Source organism: Balearica regulorum, chromosome W, assembly GCF_011004875.1.
Source record: "Balearica regulorum gibbericeps isolate bBalReg1 chromosome W, bBalReg1.pri, whole genome shotgun sequence".
Classification (NCBI taxonomy): Eukaryota; Metazoa; Chordata; class Aves; order Gruiformes; family Gruidae; genus Balearica; species Balearica regulorum.
This window is the reverse complement of record NC_046219.1, coordinates 20949493-20971622: the sequence shown is the minus strand read 5'-3', so window position 1 is coordinate 20971622 and position 22130 is coordinate 20949493. Positions and strand designations below refer to the sequence as shown.

The window sequence follows — 22130 nt, the reverse complement described above, 5'->3', positions numbered from 1 at the left end:
TTCTGCCTTTCTTTTCTGCCCTGTCCTATCGCTCTTATTGGTTACTTTTACCTTTTCTTTTTTACTTGTTTTATAATAAAAACTGTTTCTGGTGTGCGGCAGTTGACCTCGTTTGTGTCTTAATCTCGCTCTTGGGATCATATTGAAACCTTCCCGATATTGGATCAGGACACCTCCTTCGGGTGTGTCTCCACCTGCTCCAGCGTGGGGTCTTCCATGGGCTGCAGGTGGAATCTCTATAACCCCTCATCCTTCCTCCATGGACGCCTGCAGGGGGACAGCCTGCCTCACCATGGTCTTCACCATGGGCTGCAGGGGGATCTCTGCTCCGGCGCCTGGAGCACCTCCTCCCCCTCCTTCTGCACTGACCTTGGTGTCTGCAGAGTTTCTCACATCTTCTCACTCCTCTCTCCGGCTGCAAAAGCATGCTCTCTAGCTGTTTTTTTCCCTTCTTAAATATGTTATCAGAGAGGCGCTGATTGGCTTGGCCTTGGCCAGCGGCAGGTCCGTCTTGGAGCCGGCTGGCATTGGCTCTATCAGACACAGGGGAAGCTTCTAGCAGCTTCTCGCAGAAGCCACCCCTGTAGCCCCCCCGCTACCAAAACCTTGCGCCACAAAACCAACACAATAGGTAATGAAGCTAACTGACCATGGCAATGTACAATGCTGCTATGTTCCATGTACAGTCCCTACCCAACCAGACAATAGGCCTGGGAATATTAATCTTATGAAGTAAGTTGTTATGGACAGGTACATCCACAGCAAGGACACTGCGCGTGCCTACAAGAAGAGGGTTATCCAGCGGACATGGGTGTGCGACCACTGACGACCACCAGAGACCCCTTGAGAACCACCTGTGAGGCTCTGATAACAAGTGAATGTCGCAAACACCCGTCTTGACATGGACAGGGATGGGCTGATGATGACCAGGGAGTGTTGAACAAGGACGGAGCCTGCGGAGGCAGGATAACGTCTTGTGAGACCACTCCTCTATTCCTAAAACACGTAAACAATGACCATCTGTGCTCTGTGCACCATGTGCCTGTGACAGATCACCACTCGCTTGGTCAACCCTGAAGGAGGGGGGCAGTGAGTCCCCAGGACCCCCACAACCCACCGACTCATTTCTAGAACATTTCTGAACATTCCTGAGCACATACTGCGCCTGCTCAGTGATGACAGACCCCTGCCTATGGGGTGGGCACATCGGGTTATAAAAAGGGGAAACATAAGTTTTCGGCGTGCGCCCACCACCTGAAGACTACAACTACAAGCAGAGAACATCGCTGGATCCAAGGGTGGTGATATCTTTTCTCTCTCTCTCTTTTCTTTCTCTCTTTATTTTCCTCTCTATCACTCTCTTTGTCTGTAACAATTTTCGGCACATTAGGGTAATATTGTCACATGTTTTGCTAAACCCTTACCTTTCATAGTTCTGCTAAATTTTGAACATTGTTATGACCTTTGCCAAGCCCCTATCTTTTGTAGTTCCACTGAATTTTAAGTAAATTTATAGTTGGTTTGAACCTCTGAAGTAACTGTCGTTACTTCTCATTACCGCGCAGAGAATTAAAAATTTAACCTCACCCTCGCCCCCTGAGTGGGACGGGACACCACCAACTCAAATCATTGAGCATGCATGACAGGGAGGAGAATATGTAAATGAATTCCAAGAAATGATTATCATACGACTGCCTTTTCTGAGAAAAAATGATGAATATGTATGTTTTGATCCTATATAACCTGTGTGTTGGTGATCACCTGGCATGCACGTTGGGTGGAGCTGTTTCCCCCGTGCATCCAGCGCTGCAATAAAGCAAACCTAGGGTAACTCACGTCTGGTAAATTTCTTATACCCTTTTACACTTTCACCTCCCCTTTTCCCTTTTGGCTGGTTACAACAGCTTTTGAGAATTCTGAATACCCTTGGGATGTTCAGGCCAGTATGTTCCTATTGCTATGTCTCCCGAATGTGTTTCAAGTCCTGTTCAGGGTTACAAAAAACTGTTTTAAGAATACCACCCAGGGATTTTCCCCAAGGCTGAATAGTCAGGGCTGGCATGGCATGTGGGAGAATATGGGCAGGTATCTAGAGAACTTCTCACCACCAATGGTTTGGAGCTTCACTCCCGAACAACTCCAGGACCCTGATGAAGTGATAGAATATTTGAAAGGAAAATGCTGTGGCTGTTCCAAGGAGGCACAACTTAGTGCACTATGCTGGGCCCTGGCCACTATCTACCAAGCACTGCTCAAGAGTAGGCAGCGCCATCAAGGGGAAGAGAGGGAAAACAGACCCACTGGCACTGCGGATACCCAAACCCCCACAACAGGCACTGCAGCTACCCAAATGCCCACAACAGACACTGTGGCTACTCAAACCCCCGTGACAGGGACTGCAGGTGAATCAAAAAACCAACTCGTATAGGTATCAGTCACCCCTATACAAAAGAAAAAATACACAAAGAAACCAGTTCACTTAGTGAAGGATGACGATGAACTGGGACCATCACGAGAACAGGAAGAAGAGCCAGAACCAGAAGTGATCACCCGATCCCTGTCCCTAAGTGAGCTAAGAGATATGAGAAAAGATTTCAGCCGCCTTCCAGGGGAGCACATCATTACGTGGCTGCTCCGCTGCTGGGATAATGGGGCCAGTAGCCTGGAATTAGACGGCAGGGAGGCCAAGCAGCTGGGATCCCTGTCTAGGGAAGGGGGCATCAACAAAGCAAACAGGAAAAAGAAACAATCTCTCAGCCTCTAGAGGGGACTTCTTTCAAGCGTGAAGGAAAGGTATCCCTTCAGTGAAGATGTTGTCTGTCATGCAGGCAAGTGGACCACCATGGAGCGCGGTATCCAATACCTGAGGGAATTAGCTGTGCGGGAGATGATTTATTATGACCCAGACAATGCGCAATTACCCACAGGTCCTGATGAAGTCCAGTGCACACGACCCATGTGGCGGAAGTCTATACAGAGCGCACCATCATTGTATGCCAACTCACTGGCAGTAATGGACTGGAAAAGTGAAGAGGCATCAACAGTGGATGACGTGGCTGGCCGACTCTGGCAATATGAAGAGAGTCTCTCTTCCTCCCTCGTCTTGGCTATGGAGAAACTGTCCGGGGAGGTCTGGCAACTCAAAGAGGATATGCCCTGCTCCCCACCTGCACAGACCAGTATTTCAGCTATTACGAGTAAGCATTTCTCTACTCCAGAGAGGGGATATAGAGCACACACACCACGAGGCACCCTGTGGTTTTACCTGCAGGACCACGGAGAGGACATGAGGAAGTGGGATGGAAAGCCTACCTCGACCCTACGGGGACAAGTACATGAGCTGCAAGGCAAGACAGTCTTCCAGGAAAAATGCCACTCCAGTTTCCAGTGGGCAGTTCCCCAGACTGAGTGAAAGGCCTGATCGCACTTATGATCCTCTTGAAGGGACTTCTAAGTCCTTTTTGCAAGAAGTGAGTAGTGACTATGATGAGCAGGATTAGGGGGGCCCTGCCTCCAGCCAGGTGGAGGAAAGGGACAACCGGGTTTATTGGACTGTGTGGATCCGATGGCCTGGCACGTCACATCCACAAGAGTACAAGGCCCTAGTGGACACTGGTGCACAGTGTACTTCAATGCCATTGAGCCATGAAGGGGTGGAACCCATCTGTATTTCTGGAGTGACAGGGGGATCCCAACAGTTGACTCTGCTGGAGGCTGAAGTGAGTCTAACTGGGAATGACTGGGAAAAGCACCCCATTGTGACTGGTCCAGAGGCTCCGTGCATCCTGGGCATAGACTACCTCAGGAGAGGGTATTTCAAGGACCCAAAAGGGTATAGATGGGCTTTTGGTATAGCTGCCTTGGAGACAGGGGAAATTGAACCATTATCTACTTTGCCTGGTCTCTCGGGGGACCCTTCTGTTGTGGGGTTGCGGAGGGTCGAAGAACAACAGGTGCCGATTGCTACTACAACTGTGCACCAGCGGCAATACCGCACCAACAGAGACTCCCTGGTTCCCATCCACAAGCTAATTCGTCAACTGGAGGGTCAGGGAGTGATCAGCAGAACCCACTCACCCTTTAACAGTCCCCTATGGCCAGTGTGGAAGTCCAATGGAGAGTGGAGGCTGACAGTGGACTATCGTGGCCTGAATGAAGTCACACCGCCCATGAGTGCTGCCGTGCCAGACATGCTGGAACTTCAATATGAACTGGAGTCAAAGGCAGCCAAATGGTATGCCACAATTGATATAGCTAATGCATTTTTCCCGATCCCTTTGGCGGCGGAGTGCAGGCCACAGTTTGCTTTCACTTGGAGGGGCGTCCAGTACACCTGGAACCGACTGCCCCAGGGGTGGAAACACAGCCCCACCATTTGCCATGGCCTGATCCAGACTGCACTGGAAAAGGGTGAAGCCCCAGAGCACCTGCAATACGTCAATGACATCATCGTATGGGGCAACTCAGAAGAAGAAGTCTCTGAGAAAGGGAAAAAATTAATCCAAATCCTGCTGAAAGCTGGTTTCACCATAAAACAAAGTAAGGTCAAGGGACCTGCACAGGAGATCCATTTTTTAGGAATGAGACGGCAAGATGGGCGGTGTCAGATCCCAAGGGATGTTATCAACAAAATAGCAGCCATGTCTCCACTGACCAACAAAAAGGAAACACAGGCTTTCATAGGAATTGTGGGTTTCTGGCAAATGCATATTCAAGATTAGTCTCATTGTAAGTGCCCTCTATCACGTAATGCAGAAGAAGAACGATTTCAAATGGGGCCCTGAGCAACGACAAGCCTTTTAACAAAGTAAACAAGAAATAGTTCATGCAGTAGCTCTTGGGCCAGTCCGGGCAGGACCAGATGTGAAAAATTTGCTCCGCACTGCAGCCGGGGAGAATGGCCCTACCTGGAGTCTCTGGCAGAAAGCACCAGGGGAGACTCGAGGTCGACCCCTGGGGTTTTGGAGTCGGGGATACAGAGGGTCCGAGGCTCGCTACACTCCAATGGAAAAGGAGATATTGGCAGCCTATGAAGGGGTTCGAGCTGCTTCAGAGGTGATTGGCACTGAAGCACAGCTCCTCCTGGCACCCCGACTGCCAGTGCTGGGCTGGATGTTCAAAGAGAGGGTCCCCTCTACACACCATGCAACTGATGCTATGTGGAGCAAATGGGTCGCACTGATCATACAACGGGCTCGAATAGGAAACCCCAATCGCCCAGGAATTCTGAAAGTGGCCACCCTCTGGCCAGAAGGGAAAGATTTCGGAATGTCGCCAGAGGAGGAGGTGACACGTGCTGAAGAGGCCCCACCGTATAATAAACTAACAGAAGATGAGAAGCAATACTCCTGGTTCACTGATGGGTCCTGTCGCATTGTGGGAAAGCATCGGAGGTGGAAGGCTGCTGTATGGAGTCCTACACGGCGAGTCGCAGAAGCTGCTGAAGGAGAAGGTGAATCGAGCCAGTTTGCAGAGGTGAAAGCCATCCAGCTAGGTCTAGACATTGCTGAAAGAGAAAAGTGGCCAACACTCTACCTGTATACTGACTCATGGATGGTGTGAAATGCAAAGCAACTGGCAGCACAGAGGCAAACCCACCTGGGCTGCCCCATTCTGGCAAGATATTGCCTCCCAGCTAGAGAAGCTGGTTGTAAAGGTACCTCATGTAGATGCCCACGTACCCAAGAGTCGGGCCACTGAGGAACATCAGAACAACCAGCAGGTGGATCAGGCTGCCAAAATCGAAATGGCTCAGGTGGAGTTGGACTGGCAGCGTAAGGGTGAATTATTTATAGCTCCTGGTGGGCCCATGGCACCTCAGGTCATCAAGGAAGAGATGCGAAATACAGATGGGCTCCTGGTCGAGGGGTGGACTTGAGCATGAATGCCATCTCACATGTTATCCATGAATGTGAAACATGCACTGCAATCAAGCAAGCCAAGCGGGTAAAGCCTCTGTGGTCTGGAGGACGATGGCTGAAATATAAATATGGGGAAGACATGGCAGATTGATTACATCATGCTCCCACAACCCCCCGCAAGGCAAGCGCTATGTACTTACAATGGTGGAAGAAACCACCGGATGGCTGGAAACATATCCCGTGCCCCATGCCACCACCTGGAACACTATCCTGGGTCTTGAAAAGCAAGTCCTGTAGCGACATGGCACCCCAGAAAGAATTGAATCAGACAATGGGACTCATTTTTGGAACAACCTCATAGACACCTGGGCCAAAGAGCATGGCATTCAGTGGGTCTATCACATCCCCTACCACGCACCAGACCCTGGGAAAATTGAACAATACAATGGACTCCTAAAGACTACCCTGAGAGCAATGGGTGGTGGGACCCTCAAACACTGGGACGCACATTTAGCAAAGGCCACCTGGTTAGTTAACTCTAGGGGGTCTGCCAGTCAAGCTGGTCCTGCACAATCAAAACTTCCACGTATTGTAGAAGGGGATAAAGTTCCTGTAGTGCACATGAAGAATACGTTAGGGAAGACAGTCTGGATTATCCCTGCTTCAGACAAAAGCAAACCCATCTGCGGGACTGCTTTTGCTCAGGGACCAGGGTGCACTTGGTGGGTGATGAGAAAGGATGGGGAAGTCAAATGTGTACCTCAAGGGGATCTGATTTTGGTTGAGAACAGCCAATGATTTAAATTGTATGATGTTAATTGCTAAGTAACCCTGCCATTGTATGTCATCACTACTACAGTTGCTATATGCTGTATCAATGGTATTACGGTAAGAATCACCCAAATTAATGAAGGATGGACTTTGCTGAAACTGAGCAAAGTGCCACGATGATGGAACTAGAACTGACTTCAGCAACGGGCGCCCAGCAACTTCCTTGAAAATCACAACTTCGGTGCGCAGACTGCGAGCACGGACTATGCCAGATACACCAGCCACGAACTCCTGATGCAGCATGCAACAATCCAGCAGCACGTACCATTGCTCCTTCCCCGAGAGACTGTCATGACAGATGGAGCCCAAAGTCATAGACTAAATGAACTCAACAGACATTTTAGAGGGATGGCTGTGTTGGTTTTGCGTGGCAAGGTTTTGGTAGCGGGGGGGCTACAGGGGTGGCTTCTGTGAGAAGCTGCTAGAAGCTTCCCCTGTGTCTGATAGAGCCAATGCCAGCCGGCTCCAAGAGGGACCCGCCGCTGGCCAAGGCCAAGCCAATCAGCGCCTCTGTGATAACATATTTAAGAAAGAGAAAAACAGTTAGAGAGCGCTTTTGCAGCCAGAGAGAGGAGTGAGAAGATGTAAGAACATCTGCAGACACCAAGGTCAGTGCAGAAGGAGGGGGAGGAGGTGCTCCAGGCGCCGGAGCAAGATTCCCCTGCAGCCCGTGGTGAAGACCATGGTGAAGCAGGCTGTCCCCCTGCAGCCCATGGAGGGAGGATGAGGGGGTGTAGCGATTCCACCTGCAGCCCGTGGAGGACCCCACGCCGGAGCAGGTGGAGACACCTGAAGGAGGCTGTGACCCCGTGGGAAGCTGTGGTGGGTTGACCCTGGCTGAGGGCCAGGTGCCCACCAGAGCCGCTCTATCACTCCCCTCTTTCATTAGACAGGGGAGAAAAGGTACAATGAAAAAAAACAACTTACGGGTCGAGATAAGGACAGGGAGAGATCATTCTCTAATTATCATCACGAGCAAAACAGACCGAACTTAGAGAGGGAATTCATCTTATTTATTACTAAGCAAAACAGAGTAGAGGAATGAGAAATAAAACCAAATCTTAAAAACACCTCCCCCCACCCCTCCCATCTTCCCGGGCTCAACTTCACTCCCGGCTTCAACCTCCGCCCCCCCCAGCGGCACAGGGGGACGGGGAGTGGGGGTTACGGTCAGTTCCTCACGCGGTGTTTCTGCCGCTTCTTCATCCTCAGGGGCAGGACTCATTGTTCCCCCGCTCCAGCATGGGGTCCCTCTCATGGGAGACAGTCCTTCACGGCCTTCTCCAACGTGAGTCTCCTCCACGGGGTGCAGACCTTCGGGAGCAAACTGCTCCAGCGTGGGTCCCCCACGGGGTCACAAGTCCTGTCAGCAAACCTGCTCTGGCGTGGGCTCCTCTCTCCACGGATCCACAGGTCCTGCCAGGAGCTTGCTCCAGCGCGGGCTTCCCACGGGGCCACAGCCTCCTTCAGGTGTCTCCACCTGCTCCGGCGTGGGGTCCTCCACGGGCTGCAGGTGGAATCGCTACACCCCCTCATCCTCCCTCCATGGGCTGCAGGGGGACAGCCTGCTTCACCATGGTCTTCACCACGGGCTGCAGGGGAATCTTGCTCCGGCGCCTGGAGCACCTCCTCCCCCTCCTTCTGCACTGACCTTGGTGTCTGCAGATGTTCTTACATCTTCTCACTCCTCTCTCCGGCTGCAAAAAGCGCTCTCTAACTGTTTTTGTCTTTCTTAAATATGTTATCACAGAGGCGCTGATTGGCTTGGCCTTGGCCAGCGGCGGGTCCATCTTGGAGCCGGCTGGCATTGGCTCTATCAGACACAGGGGAAGCTTCTAGCAGCTTCTCACAGAAGCCACCCCTGTAGCCCCCCCGCTACCAAAACCTTGCCACGCAAAACCAACACAGAAGCCCACGCTGGAGCAAGCTCCTGGCAGGACCTGTGGACCCATGGAGAGAGGAGCCCACGCCAGAGCAGGTTTGCTGGCAGGACTTGTGACCCCGTGGGGGACCCACGCTGGAGCGGTTTGCTCCTGAAGGTCTGCACCCCGTGGAGGAGACTCACGTTGGAGAAGGCCGTGAAGGACTGTCTCCCGTGAGAGGGACCCCATGCTGGAGCAGGGGAATGATGAGAGGAGTCCTCCCCCTGAGGAGGAAGAAGCGGCAGAAACACCGCGTGATGAACTGACCGTAACCCCCACTCCCCGTCCCCCTGTGCCTCTGAGGGGGGGCGGAGGTTGAAGCCGGGAGTGAAGTTGAGCCCGGGAAGATGGGAGGGGTGGGGGGAAGTGTTTTTAAGATTTGGTTTTATTTCTCATTCCTCTACTCTGTTTTGCTTAGTAATAAATAAGATGAATTCCCTCTCTAAGTTCGGTCTGTTTTGCTCGTGATGATAATTAGAGAATGATCTCTCCCTGTCCTTATCTCGACCCGTAAGTTTTTTGGTTTTTTTATTGTACCTTTTCTCCCTTGTCTAGTGAATGAGGGGATTGATAGAGCGGCTCTGGTGGGCACCTGGCCCTCAGCCAGGGTCAACCCACCACAGTGGCCCACAGACTAAGGGAATGATATCTGTGAATAATCTGGGCATGACGTAGATGGTATAGAATAAAGGGTGGATAATGTCCTGGTTTGGGCTAGGATAGAGTTAATTTTCACAAGGAGCCAGGACAGGTGAGCCAAGCTGGCCAGGGGGCTATTCCATACCATGTGACCCATAAAAGGGAGCTAGTCAGGGAGGGGTGGGTCTGCAAAGGTCTGAGTGTGGGCTGAGTGTCTGGTTGTAGGGTGTCTGGTTGTAGGATCGGTAAATTGCCTTGTGTTATCACCTGCTGTGTATATTCTGTTATCAGTACTGTTGCTGATTGTTTCCCTCTCCCTTTGCTGTCCCAGTAAACTGTCTTCATCCCAACCCGCAAGGTTTTAACTTTTTCTTTCCCATTCTCCTCCCCATCCCGCCAGGGGAAGGTTGAGCGAGCGGCTGGGCTGCGTGGTGCTCAGCTGGCAGCTGGGGCTAAACCGCAACAGACATGGATCAATTCAACATGTGAATTAAAAAAAAAAAAAAAAAAAAAAAAAAAAGCAGGACATTTAACAACGTTCCATTATTAATCCGTTTCAGGTATACCTTTAAAGCCAAAATTTTTTCAGAAACATTGCTTCTATTATATTTTGAATCACATCCAAGTATGCCCTTGTTTACACAGTCTTATTTTTGACAGTCATCACCATCAGTATTAGACAGTTACAAATATCTTGTTTGAAATTCCTCCCCCTGCAAACACTGTAAAATACTAACACTGAAATCAACTGTCATTTTGTCATAGAATGGGCCACAGGAACTTGTATTTTTTTTCCTATTACACATCCTAAGCACATTTATATCTCATAACTGACTGTAATAATCATGATAAGGTCACCTAGAAGAGTCAATTAAGCTGAGGAGTCAGATACATTGCTTAACAGGGTGTAATAAGACTCAGCTGTACACATTATTGCATCATAGTGATGTTATAATAGCAGCAAGATTGCTGTCTGGAAAAGGAAAATATTGCATAAACATCGATTGCACAACTATTTGTTAAAATAAGTAAATTTAGAATGAGCTAAAGGTTTATTTTATTTATTAGCTTTATTTCAAGATAAAGGATTGAAAAAAGTAACAGAGTACTGATATCTTTTCTAGACTGTGCATTCCTTTTTTTGCAATAGATAGAATGCACATATGTTCTACAAGTTTCAGCCAAGGCATGGAAAATACTGTTCCTTCTTAGGATAAGATAAGCTGTGAAGAGGTCATGTAAGTTCCTATTGCTCATGGGAAGACTCTAAGCTTTTTGACACCTTTCAAATCAGGTCCTTTAAATAAATAAATAAATTCCAAAAGAAACTTGAAGCCTTGAAGTCAAATTCAGGAAGCTGGATATTTTGAAAGCTAGTTAACAGTCCTATAGAGAATAAGATGAGTTAAAAATAGAAATTAAATAAGAATGGAAAATAAAGGCAAATAATTTTACAAACTGTTAATACTTCAACAGTCAAATAAAAACATCTGCAATGTGAGAACTCATAATGATATATTTGGTAGTGCAAATGATATTGAGGATCTTCAATCAGTAATCCTTGATTTGGTTGGTTTAAATCAGGTCTTTGGACCAAAACCTGAAGCCTTATTCATTCAAATTTCTTATCTAAGTCAACATTTTAATTGAATAAGTATGGTAAAACTAATGCCTATAGCAATACTTTAAACTAGGCTCTGGACTGAATTAATTACTGAGGAGAACAAAGATGGCAAAGTAGATTATATACATACTAGTGAACACAATGAAACTGAGTACAATCATTCAAATTATAAGGACAAGGAAAAATAAATTGGTTTTTTTTAAACAGTAACTCCAAACAGCTTTACTATGGCAAAACTGTACTTGACCCCAACAATCAAGTAGCAGAAAAGTCTGTGCATGTTATTAAAAATATCACCTTAAAAAAAAAATACTGTTACTACCTACAACAGTTATACTGAACATACCATCACGGTTGTGATACTAAATTTTCACTTTGGAGGGTTTAGTCAAAAACACGGTAATTTTGGTTTTGTCTACTTAGAAGACCGTTTTAGGCACACACACACACAAACTGCCTCATAGTTAAAGAGAAGTTATCATCAGCAACTTTCAAGGTAGCCTTCTGTCAAGGACAGAGCACAAGATGACCCCAGAACATGGGACTTCCAGCCACAGCTTTTGACACTGAAATGTCGAAATGACTTGCTAACAACAGAATTTGGCAATGGCCAGTTTTCATTATTTGTGACTTAAGGAAAAATCCTAAATATTCAGATCGGGGGGAGGGAAGGGAGGATTTCTACTGCCTATTTGTGAGCCGTACCCTTCCTACAGTGGTGTAGCCAAAAAGATAGGCCTGTAACGAAGGCCTGCTTATATTATACATAATAAGAAAAATGTAGCCAAGAAGAAAGGCCTGTAATGAAGGCCTGCTTGTATTATATGTGATAAGAAACTATTCATTATTACTTTAGGTAGAAGGCTAACAATTCTTAGAATGAGCACCTGCTACACATCATGAGAAAAAGGAGGAGCTACAAGACACTTCAAGGTCCTTATGTACATACTTTGCAGAAAGGGAGGACACTAATTGCCTCCAGCAACATCCTTATCTTTCTGAGGCGTATAGCAAACAATTACCAACACTGAAATACTGAGAAACTAGGGGAAAGGTAATTTGGGCCCGGGTCCCCACGACCACCGACCCATAAGCCCCCTACCCAAATTATACCACCTACTCAAAAGATAGAGGCGGAGAACAGAACTGAGCATGCGTTCTAGTTTGCATACTAAGCGAAGAAATATGAACCAATTATTGGAACGGGGAGTGTACCACTTTGTAATCTTTGTAACATTTGTGTATAAATATGACAAGAGAACCAGCATTAGGGGTGCCTGATTTGAGGAACTATCCTCCTGACACCCAGTGCTGCAATAAAGGAAATGCCTGCTTCTTAATGCTAAATTAGTGTTAAGGAGTTTTCTTTCATTCCCGAATTTCGGTGACAGTTTTGGCGACCCAGATGGGACAAGGCTTTTGAATCTCGACGGATCCGTGGGATCATAGGACCTCCAGCCGGCACCGAGGGATTCTCGGGGAGACCCTTCGATCCCCTGGACCGAAGAGTTCTGAGCACGTTCCCTGGGACAGGTAAAAGGCATTTCTCTTACTTTTTAAATGTGATTTAAGATTTTGGGTTAGAGGCCCCCTTAGCCTTCAAGTAAGCCGTGGCGTGAGCTACGCGAGGGGCTATTGTACTGTAATTTAAGATTTTGGGTTAGAGGCCCCCTTAGCCTTCAAGTAAGCCGTGGCGTGAGCTACGCGAGGGGCTATTGTACTGTGATTTAAGATTTTGGGTTAGAGGCCCCCTTAGCCTTCAAGTAAGCCGTGGCGTGAGCTACGCGAGGGGCTATTGTACTGTGATTTAAGATTTTGGGTTAGAGGCCCCCTTAGCCTTCAAGTAAGCCGTGGCGTGAGCTACGCGAGGGGCTATTGTACTGTGATTTTAAGATTTTGGGTTAGAGGCCCCCTTAGCCTTCAAGTAAGCCGTGGCGTGAGCTACGCGAGGGGCTATTGTACTGTGATTTTAAGATTTTGGGTTAGAGGCCCCCTTAGCCTTCAAGTAAGCCGTGGCGTGAGCTACGCGAGGGGCTATTGTACTGTGATTTAAGATTTTGGGTTAGAGGCCCCCTTAGCCTTCAAGTAAGCCGTGGCGTGAGCTACGCGAGGGGCTATTGTACTGTGATTTAAGATTTTGGGTTAGAGGCCCCCTTAGCCTTCAAGTAAGCCGTGGCGTGAGCTACGCGAGGGGCTATTGTACTGTGATTTTAAGATTTTGGGTTAGAGGCCCCCTTAGCCTTCAAGTAAGCCGTGGCGTGAGCTACGCGAGGGGCTATTGTACTGTGATTTTAAGATTTTGGGTTAGAGGCCCCCTTAGCCTTCAAGTAAGCCGTGGCGTGAGCTACGCGAGGGGCTATTGTACTGTGATTTAAGATTTTGGGTTAGAGGCCCCCTTAGCCTTCAAGTAAGCCGTGGCGTGAGCTACGCGAGGGGCTATTGTACTGTGATTTAAGAATTTTGAAAAGAACTTTTGAGAGGTATTGATCAATCAAGAATTTGTGTTTTAATTGTTTTGTGTTGCTTTTGTCACCTTTGTCATTTGTCAATTTTTGTTTTGTGTTTTTTTGTGGTATTGTTTTGTGTTACTTTTGTTATTTGTCAATTTTTGTTCTGTGGATTTTGTGGTATTTGCGTTACAATGGGTAACAAACCTTCGGTGGATGGGGGAATATTAAAGAAATCTCCCCTAGGGTGTATTTTAAAACGTTGGAAACAAATAGGAGGGGACCCTCTTATAAAAAGACAACTAATTGAGTATTATAATCACTGGTGGTCGATATATAAATTGGATGATCAGGAAAAATGGCCCAAGAATAAGAATTTGTAATATAATACAATATTACCATTGGTGTTGTTTTGTAGAAGGGAGAAGAAATGGGATGAGGTACCTTATGTTGATTTGGTTGGGTTTTTTTTCACCTTGCGAAATCATCTTGAGTGGCTGAAGGACTGTGGGTTTACCCTGCAAGACCCCCTGGCACCAGCACTAGAAAAGCAGAAAAAGGTAGCAGGAGGCTGTGAAGGTGTTGCTCTGCGTGTAGTACGGGGCAACGGTGTTTGAAGTGCGAGCGTGATGAGGAGGATGATTTGGAATTAATGAAAGATGTTGGAGGTTGCATGGATGGTTTTTGGTAACAGGGAGAAAGGGAAGGAAGTTAGAGAAGAGCAACGAGAAAACGAAGGAGAGCGGAGACAGGCAGGGAGAGACAGGGAAAGAGACGGTAACCTGAGAGCTGCGCTGCAGGGAGCGTCAGCAAAGAGTAACTTCAGGGGAGGACGGCAATACTGTGGGGGAGAGGCGGGGCCCCTCCAGCACAAAATACCAGTAATACCTTAGGAGATCATCAGTGTGCCTATTGTAAAGAACTGGGACATTGGAAATGGGATTGTCAGAAATTTAAGGACTGTTTTAGGGGTCCTATGCCTATCAGTCCAGAGGTTCTGGAGGAGGCACGATACAATCAAGAAGCAGCTCCCTTTCCACGTCAGTTCCCCTTAACTAAGTCCTGAAGGGGACCAGGGGAAACCTCCCCAGCAGAACCCCTGGTTATAGTAGAGCTGGGAAAACAGAAAATAGATTTCCTTGTAGATACTGGGGCAACTTATTCTGTATTAAACACTTGTCAAGGAAAATTGAGCAATGATGCAGTAAATGTTGTGAGTGCCACAGGGAAAGCGGAACAGCGTGTCTTTTTTCCATCCTTTAAATTTTAAGCTTGGAAAACAATGGGTAACTCACCAATTTTTATATATGCCTGAATGTCCTATACCACTCTTGGGACGGGACCTATTGAGTAAATTGGAAGCACAGATCACCTTTAAAGATGGAGAAGTTCAACTATTAATCCCTGAATCTAAAGCCATTGAGGCAAGAGTTTTTATGTTGCAGGAACAACCTAAGACTAACGAAGGAATTCCCAAGGAGGTGGAGAATGCAGTGACACCTTTGGTACGGGCTAGTGAGGTTCCAGGTAGATCCAGAAGAGCAGAACCACTAAGAATTATCCTTAAACCTGGAACAAATCCGGTAAGATAAAAACAATACCCATTGAAGACAGAGGCCAAAAAGGGATTAGAAAAGTTAATACTCAACTTTATAGAATATGAGTTGCTCACATAATGCGAATCAGAATTTAACACCCCAACCTTACTCGTTAAAAAGCCAGGGGGTGAGGAATACAGATTAGTGCAAGATTTACGAGCTGTGAACCAAATTGCGCAGGACATTCACCCGGTGGTGGCAAACCCCTATACATTACTTACAGCCCTCAAAGATAAACATGAGTGGTTCACAGTCCTAGATTTAAAGGATGCCTTCTTTTGTATACCTCTCGAGAAACAGAGTCAGGCTATTTTTGCCTTTGAATGGAAAAGCCCGACCACTGGACGAAAAACTCAACTAACCTGGACTGTGTTGCCTCAAGGATTCAAAAATAGTCCAACAATCTTTGGAAACCAGTTAGCTAAAGAATTAGAAATATGGAGAAGAGACCATCCTGGAGGAGTTATGCTGCAATATGTGGATGATATCCTATTAGCAGCAGAAACCTGGGAGGAGTGTATACAAATGACTATAAGCTTATTAAACTTCTTAGGATAAGGAGGATACAAAGTGTCCAAGAAGAAAGCACAGATTGCAAAACCAATGGTCACTTACCTGGGATTTGAGATTTTACAGGGCCAGCGGAGATTGGGAACAGATCGGAAAGAGGCTATTTGTCAGATCCCAGAACCGAAAACAGCAAGAGATCTGAGGGCCTTCCTGGGAATGGCTGGATGGTGTCGTCTGTGGATATCCAACTATGGACTGCTGGTAAGACCTCTTTACGACATCTTGAAGGAGGCACAGAGAGAATATCTGCCTTAGAACCCTGAATGCGGGCAGGCCTTTCAGAGCCTAAAAAAGGCTTTGATGATGGCGCCTGCCCTAGGGCTGCCGGACTTATCTAAGCCCTTCGAACTATTTGTATATGAAAGGCAACATCTCGCTTTGGGAGTATTGGCCCAGAAGATTGGGGACTGGAAGAGACCAGTCGGGTACTTCTCTAAGCAACTGGACCCTGTAAGTAAGGGATGGCCGGGATGTTTGCGAGCTGTAGCGGCCACCGTCCTATTAATACAGGAAGCCAGGAAATTAACCATGGGGCAAGAGATAATTGTATATGCACCCCATATGGTTACCACAGTTCTAGAACAAAAGGGGGGACATTGGTTATCCCCCAGCAGAATGCTTAAATATCAGGTGATGCTATTAGAACAAGATGATGTAGAGCTCAAAGTCACCTCTGCTGTCAATCCCGCTATGTTTTTTAACCATGAATGAGGAAAGTGAGGAATCTTTGAGCCACAACTGTCTGCAAACAATTGAAGAAGTCTATTCCAGTCGCTCAGATCTGCATGACGAACCTTTGACTAACCCTGATCTGGAGCTGTTTACAGACGGTAGCAGTTTTGTACAGGAAAGGAAATGAAGGGCTGGATATGCTGTTGTTACAACTACAGAAGTTGTGGAGGCCGAGGCGTTACCCATTGACACATCGGCGCAGAAAGCGGAACTGATTGCACTATGTCAGGCCTTGAGAATAGCTAAAGGTAAACAGGTAAAAGATATGGACAGACTCCAAATATGCCTTTGGTGTCGTGCACGCTCACAGAGCCATTTGGAAAGAAAGAGGATTGCTGTCAGCACAAGGATCTTCTATTACACACAAAGAAGAAATTTTACAACTTCTCCAAGCTGTCCAGGAGCCAGAAGAGATTGCTATAATGCACTGCTGGGCACACCAGTTTGGGCAATCCGCTGTTAATATAGGAAATCATTTGGCAGATTGCACTGCCAAGGAGGTTGCACAACAAGGTATTCTAGCACTAATCCCAGCTAGAAGGATACAGCTACCAGGGACTAAGCCTTTTTACAGTGAAGTAGACCATAAATTGGCATTGCATTTAAAAGCAACAGAAAATCCAGAAGGGTGGCTGATAACCCCCAATGAGCAAGTTATTGTGCCACCTCAATTAATGACACAAATAGCTGAGGCCAGACATAAACAAACACATTGGGGAGTGGAGTCTTTGATTGACAACCTCCAATCACAAGTACTTAGTGTTCGAATGACTAAGATTATAAAATCAGTTACACAGAAGTGTCCAGTCTGTTTAAAAAAAAAAAAAACAACCCTCTTAACCAAAGGAGGCCACCCCCAGGGGTTACTAGGTGAGGGAACTCCCCCGGAGATTACTGGCAAATTGATTTTTCTGAGTTACCCAGGCAAAATGGCTATCGATATCTTTTGGTTTTGGTGGATACCTTTTCAGGATGGCCTGAGGCTTTTCCCTGTCGCACCAACAAAGCACGGGAGGTTGTTAAATGCTTATTAAAGGAAATAATACCTAAGTTTGGTGTACCAATTGGAATGTCCTCAGATAGAGGACCGCATTTTGTGGCTGAGGTTTTGCAACAATTAAGTCAAACCTTGAATATTACATGGGATTTACATACTCCATGGAGACCGCAATCTAGTGGAAAAGTTGAAAGAATGTATCAGACTCTTAAGAGACAAATAAGTAAAATCTGTCAGGAAACAACATTAAAATGGCCCCAAGCCCTTTCTTTAGCACTTCTCCACATTAGGGTACAACCTCGGACTAATAAAAAGGAAAAACGCTTGCAGGTCTAAAGAGATACGTCACCTTATCTGAACCTCTGACCCTTGATACCCCCATGCATCCATATCAGCCTGGCAACCACGTCTACATAAAGACTTGGAACTCTGAACCGCTAAAGGAAAAGTGGAAAGGCCCCTTCCAGATTCTTTTGACAACCTACACAGCAATCAAGGTTGAAGGAATTGAACCATGGATCCACTATACCCGAGTTAAGAAAGCCCCCCCTGGATCAGTGGCAAGTAACTACGGAAGGACCTCTAAAAATCAAAATTGAATCAGGTTTGAAAAAGTATGTCAAATATGTAAGATGTCTTGCTCTGTTAGGACAGGTATGGTCCTGTTCTGGGTATTACTGGCAGTTTCTTTGCTCTCCAGTCAAGGGAACCAACAGGAGCTATGGTCTCAAGCCCATAAACAACATACTGGTATAATGGGGAATGTAGGCAAAGCTACCTTACTGACAGTGGTAATACATGGAACTGAGGTGTTTTTAGAAAATGAATGGGGCTTGGAGGATGGCCATTGTGGGAAAATTCCCATAATTAAGGGGAAGGTAGGGAAAGAAATGAAAATAGGATGCAGAATGATAAATGGATCTACACATCAGAGGGCAAATAAGGCCACATCTTGTATAGGAGAAGGTCAAATTACGACCCAATGTATTTCTAGTACCTTAGATTGTTGGCACAATTTTACTTTGGTACAATCTGTGCACATAATCTGTTTAGGCGTCCTTGATCAATTGTTGGCATTAACATTAAATTTAAGATAAACGTTATCGAACCTAGTATGACACGATCCCCTAGTCTAAGCCTGGGCCTGTGCCAACTGGACCCTCTGGACTGACTCCACTTACTTTTAGCATTGGTCCGTATGTCATTAAAAATGTGGGACAACAACAAATCTTATTAAATCCATTTTATTCCCTTAAAAGGGTAGAGTTGTCCATACTGAAATCCTCGCCAATAAGTTAGCTGCTGCCACTAAGGACGTGCAAGGATTACAACATCCTCTTCGATCCTCTCTTTCAGCTTTAGGGGCAAATCAGTGGCTGTTACCAGATATATTGCCTCCATAGAAACAAATTAATGAAAATGACCACGAGATAATCCTGGAGGGCCTGGGCACTGGCCAAAGTAATATCTCATTAGCTCTTAGCTGTATTCAAGCCCAACTATGGGTCCAGTCGGTGGCATCAGCAATCATTAGAGAAGGAGAAGAAGGGGTCTTACCTAGTGAAGTCCCTAAAGTCATTTGGGATAACGCAAAATGAATTTGAAAAAGAATTCCAGTCTTGATGGCAGTTAGTGAATTTCACCTACAATCCCACCAACCATAGTGCCACAGCATTTGTACTGACTGTATGAAATGCTTCAATACATACCCCTATAGAAATGAATTTAACACTTGTGAGAGAACTTTTACATCATCAAGACCTACAGAAAATTTTGCAGACATGAAAATGGACGGAAAACATTGATAACCATCCACCACGATACTGAGAAAATCCATCAGGTGTTGGAAAGAGTGAAGGAAGTTGGGGAGCATAAGTGGTGGGATACTCTGTTTGGATGATCGCCTAACGTTACTGGACTATTGAACAAAATGTTGCATCCGGTTATTGTATTGCTTTTGCTTGTCTTATTAGGCTTTGTTTTAACTACAGCTTTGTATATTAAACTTTGGATAATGATGAAGCACATGATACAGCTCACAACATTTGCCAGAAGTACTGCTAATATATCTACTGATTTATATATGGCTTTGATAGAAAAGGGTGAAGGTGAAACTTTTAAGAATCTGAAAGGATCTGAAAAGTTTCAAAAGGGGGGAATTGTAGCCAAAAAGATAGGCCTGTAACGAAGGCCTGCTTATATTATACATAATAAGAAAATGTAGCCAAGAAGAAAGGCCTGTAATGAAGGCCTGCTTGTATTATATGTGATAAGAAACTATTCATTGTTACTTTAGGTAGAAGGCTAACAATTCTTAGAATGAGCACCTGCTACACATCATGAGAAAAAGGAGGAGCTACAAGACACTTCAAGGTCCTTATGTACATACTTTGCAGAAAGGGAGGACATTAATTGCCTCCAGCAACATCCTTATCTTTCTGAGGCGTATAGCAAACAATTACCAACACTGAAATACTGAGAAACTAGGGGAAAGGTAATTTGGGCCCGGGTCCCCACGACCACCGACCCATAAGCCCCCTACCCAAATTATACCACCTACTCAAAAGATAGAGGCGGAGAACAGAACTGAGCATGCGTTCTAGTTTGCATACTAAGCGAAGAAATATGAACCAATTATTGGAACGGGGAGTGTACCACTTTGTAATCTTTGTAACATTTGTGTATAAATATGACAAGAGAACCAGCATTAGGGGTGCCTGATTTGAGGAACTATCCTCCTGACACCCAGCGCTGCAATAAAGGAAATGCCTGCTTCTTAATGCTAAATTAGTGTTAAGGAGTTTTCTTTCATTCCCGAATTTCGGTGACAGTGGCACCCAACCTGTGGCAGTGGGGCACGGCCGAAATCCTAGGGGGGGGGAGGGAGGGTGCCCCTCGGCCGCCGCGCGGGTAGTGGGAGGGGACATCTGCCCAAGGGGAGACCCTCGGTCAGGGAGCTCGGGGCTCTCTTTGTCTGATTCGCCCTGACAGAAAGCGGCGGTCAGACATGACATCCGTCCCGCCGCGCTGCGGCCCACCGACGCCCCCACAAGGGGTAGACGGGCGGGCGGGGAGCGGCGGCGAGGCGCCTCCCTACGTGACCGGCAGTGCACGGCGCCCGGCCCGCTCTGTTCAAAGCGGCCCCGCGCTATCACCCCTCCTGACTTCGCAGGCCTCTGCCGCCGTGCCCGCCCCAGCCCCAGAACGGCGGGGCGCAGCAGTGCCCTCAGCCCTCGCCCGCTGCCGCGCGGACGTTAGAAAGGTCCCAGCCCGCTGCCATCCCCAGCAGAAGGACACAGCAACCTCCGCGTCCCGTGTTGTGCAAGTCCTTGAAGCGGTCGGAGCCGCAGGGGCGCGGGATTGGGATCCCCTCCCTCCCCCGCCCCATACCAGCACTGTTGCGATACTCCCTTCGGTAGCATTCCCTGCGACCCACAGTGCACGCATTCTGGTCGTGATCACGCACCAACTAACCGAAGATTAGTGCTACCGAGAACATCATACTGACCTACTTCTGCTTTTGCTGTGTCACACTAAAATGCCCGATTTCATGGGACTAGGGTACTCCTTTGCTTCTTCACCAGAGCCCACTGCAGCTGTCACACGGGCAGGCCATCTCACTTCTTCAGCGCTGTTGACATTTTCTTAAATTCATTCCTCTCTTAAATTACATGTTCCCCTCTTTTAAAAGGGATGACAAGTAAAAACCAGTACCAAAGAAATTGTTTAGTGTCTAGGTAAAATGCCTTCCTAAAAATACAGCCTTACCAAAAGGGCTCTGAAAGCATGGAGTTAGAAATCCAAGCAAATGGTCTTTAACATCTATATGCACAGCTCTGGAGAAAAGACAAGGAATAGCACATGAAGCCACAATTGCTAAAATGTGATAGGGCTAAATATAGATTAACACAAATTTCATTTTAAGGTACACAACATACAGTCAGCAAGCATGAGTTACCTCCCCACTTACCCAGTTGTCTACTTTCCTTATTAAATGTACTTTAACAAAATCTGTTAGTTACATTTTTAAGTGTGATTGTCCCAGTTTCTTTATAGAAAGACTATAAAATCGTATAATTAGCTCCTTCTTCCTAGCCTGATTGCCAGCAAATTCTGTGGTTACATAATGCAACGTTTCCAGGAACTATTATGTGATCGGTCCTGTAGAATCTGAAAAACAGCGACAAAAGTGACGAAAAAAGCTTAGGCAAACACAGCCTAGCAAAACACAGGGCTATGAGGCAGACCGCTACCATTAATTCAGTTTGCCCACAAACCTCCCTCAACACCATGTGCAAATGGGATCTCTCCGGCGGCCTGACAATCCGTTGGTACAAAACTCCGATTTTTCTCATAAACGCACTAAAGGGTTGTAATTAACGACCTAATCCTTAACTCTGCACCGAAATTACCACGGCCTCTCATACTCACGCACACATCGTGCCTGCTACCTTCAGGCGCCAAGCCCCGGCACCGACACGCCAGCAAAACGTTATACACACGCACACAGCAAACAGCTCCGCACCCACACACACCCCGCTCCCTCCCCCGCAAGCTCCCGCATATGACGCCACTCCGAGCGCGCATTCCTACCTACAGTGCAGCGCGGTAAGCGGAACATCCCCTGCACCCGGCCGAGGCGAGGCGGGTAAGGACGGGCAAGCAACAGTGTCTCACTTGTCCGGGAGCAGAGCAACCCGGAGTGAGGGAGCATGTAGCAACACGAAAGGATGTGTGTTAGTAGGTCAGAACTACGCACGCACTCTCATGGCCGGCCAACCGGCCTGTCAGTCAGCTGCAAGTGACAGCAGCAACACCCCAATCCACGCCGAGCGTTCTCGAGGAATGGCCAATGGAGACTGCCGGGGGGGCAGGGACGGACACCCCGCCCCTTTCGCCGCTGGGGATG

At 47.1% G+C, this 22130-nt stretch overlaps 1 protein-coding gene and 1 long non-coding RNA gene across 4 annotated transcripts in view; one reads left to right on the top strand and one right to left on the bottom strand.

Annotated features, from left to right (window-relative positions):
* The window catches only part of LOC104631611 (nuclear factor interleukin-3-regulated protein), a 36396-nt gene extending 14340 nt beyond the window's left edge, over nucleotides 1-22056 (bottom strand). The window contains exons 1-2 of one of the 2 annotated variants that reach the window (XR_012832822.1): nucleotides 21815-22056; nucleotides 20730-21391 (exon numbers count right to left, since the gene is read on the bottom strand). The gene's annotated coding sequence lies outside the window, so the exon portion shown is untranslated. The remainder of the gene's footprint in view (nucleotides 1-20729; nucleotides 21392-21814) is intronic. The other variant, XM_075739020.1, reaches the window with a different exon arrangement.
* Nucleotides 1-22130, top strand: part of LOC142599221 (uncharacterized) — a 706610-nt gene that overhangs the window by 169367 nt on the left and 515113 nt on the right. The gene's annotated exons all lie outside the window — the stretch shown is intronic.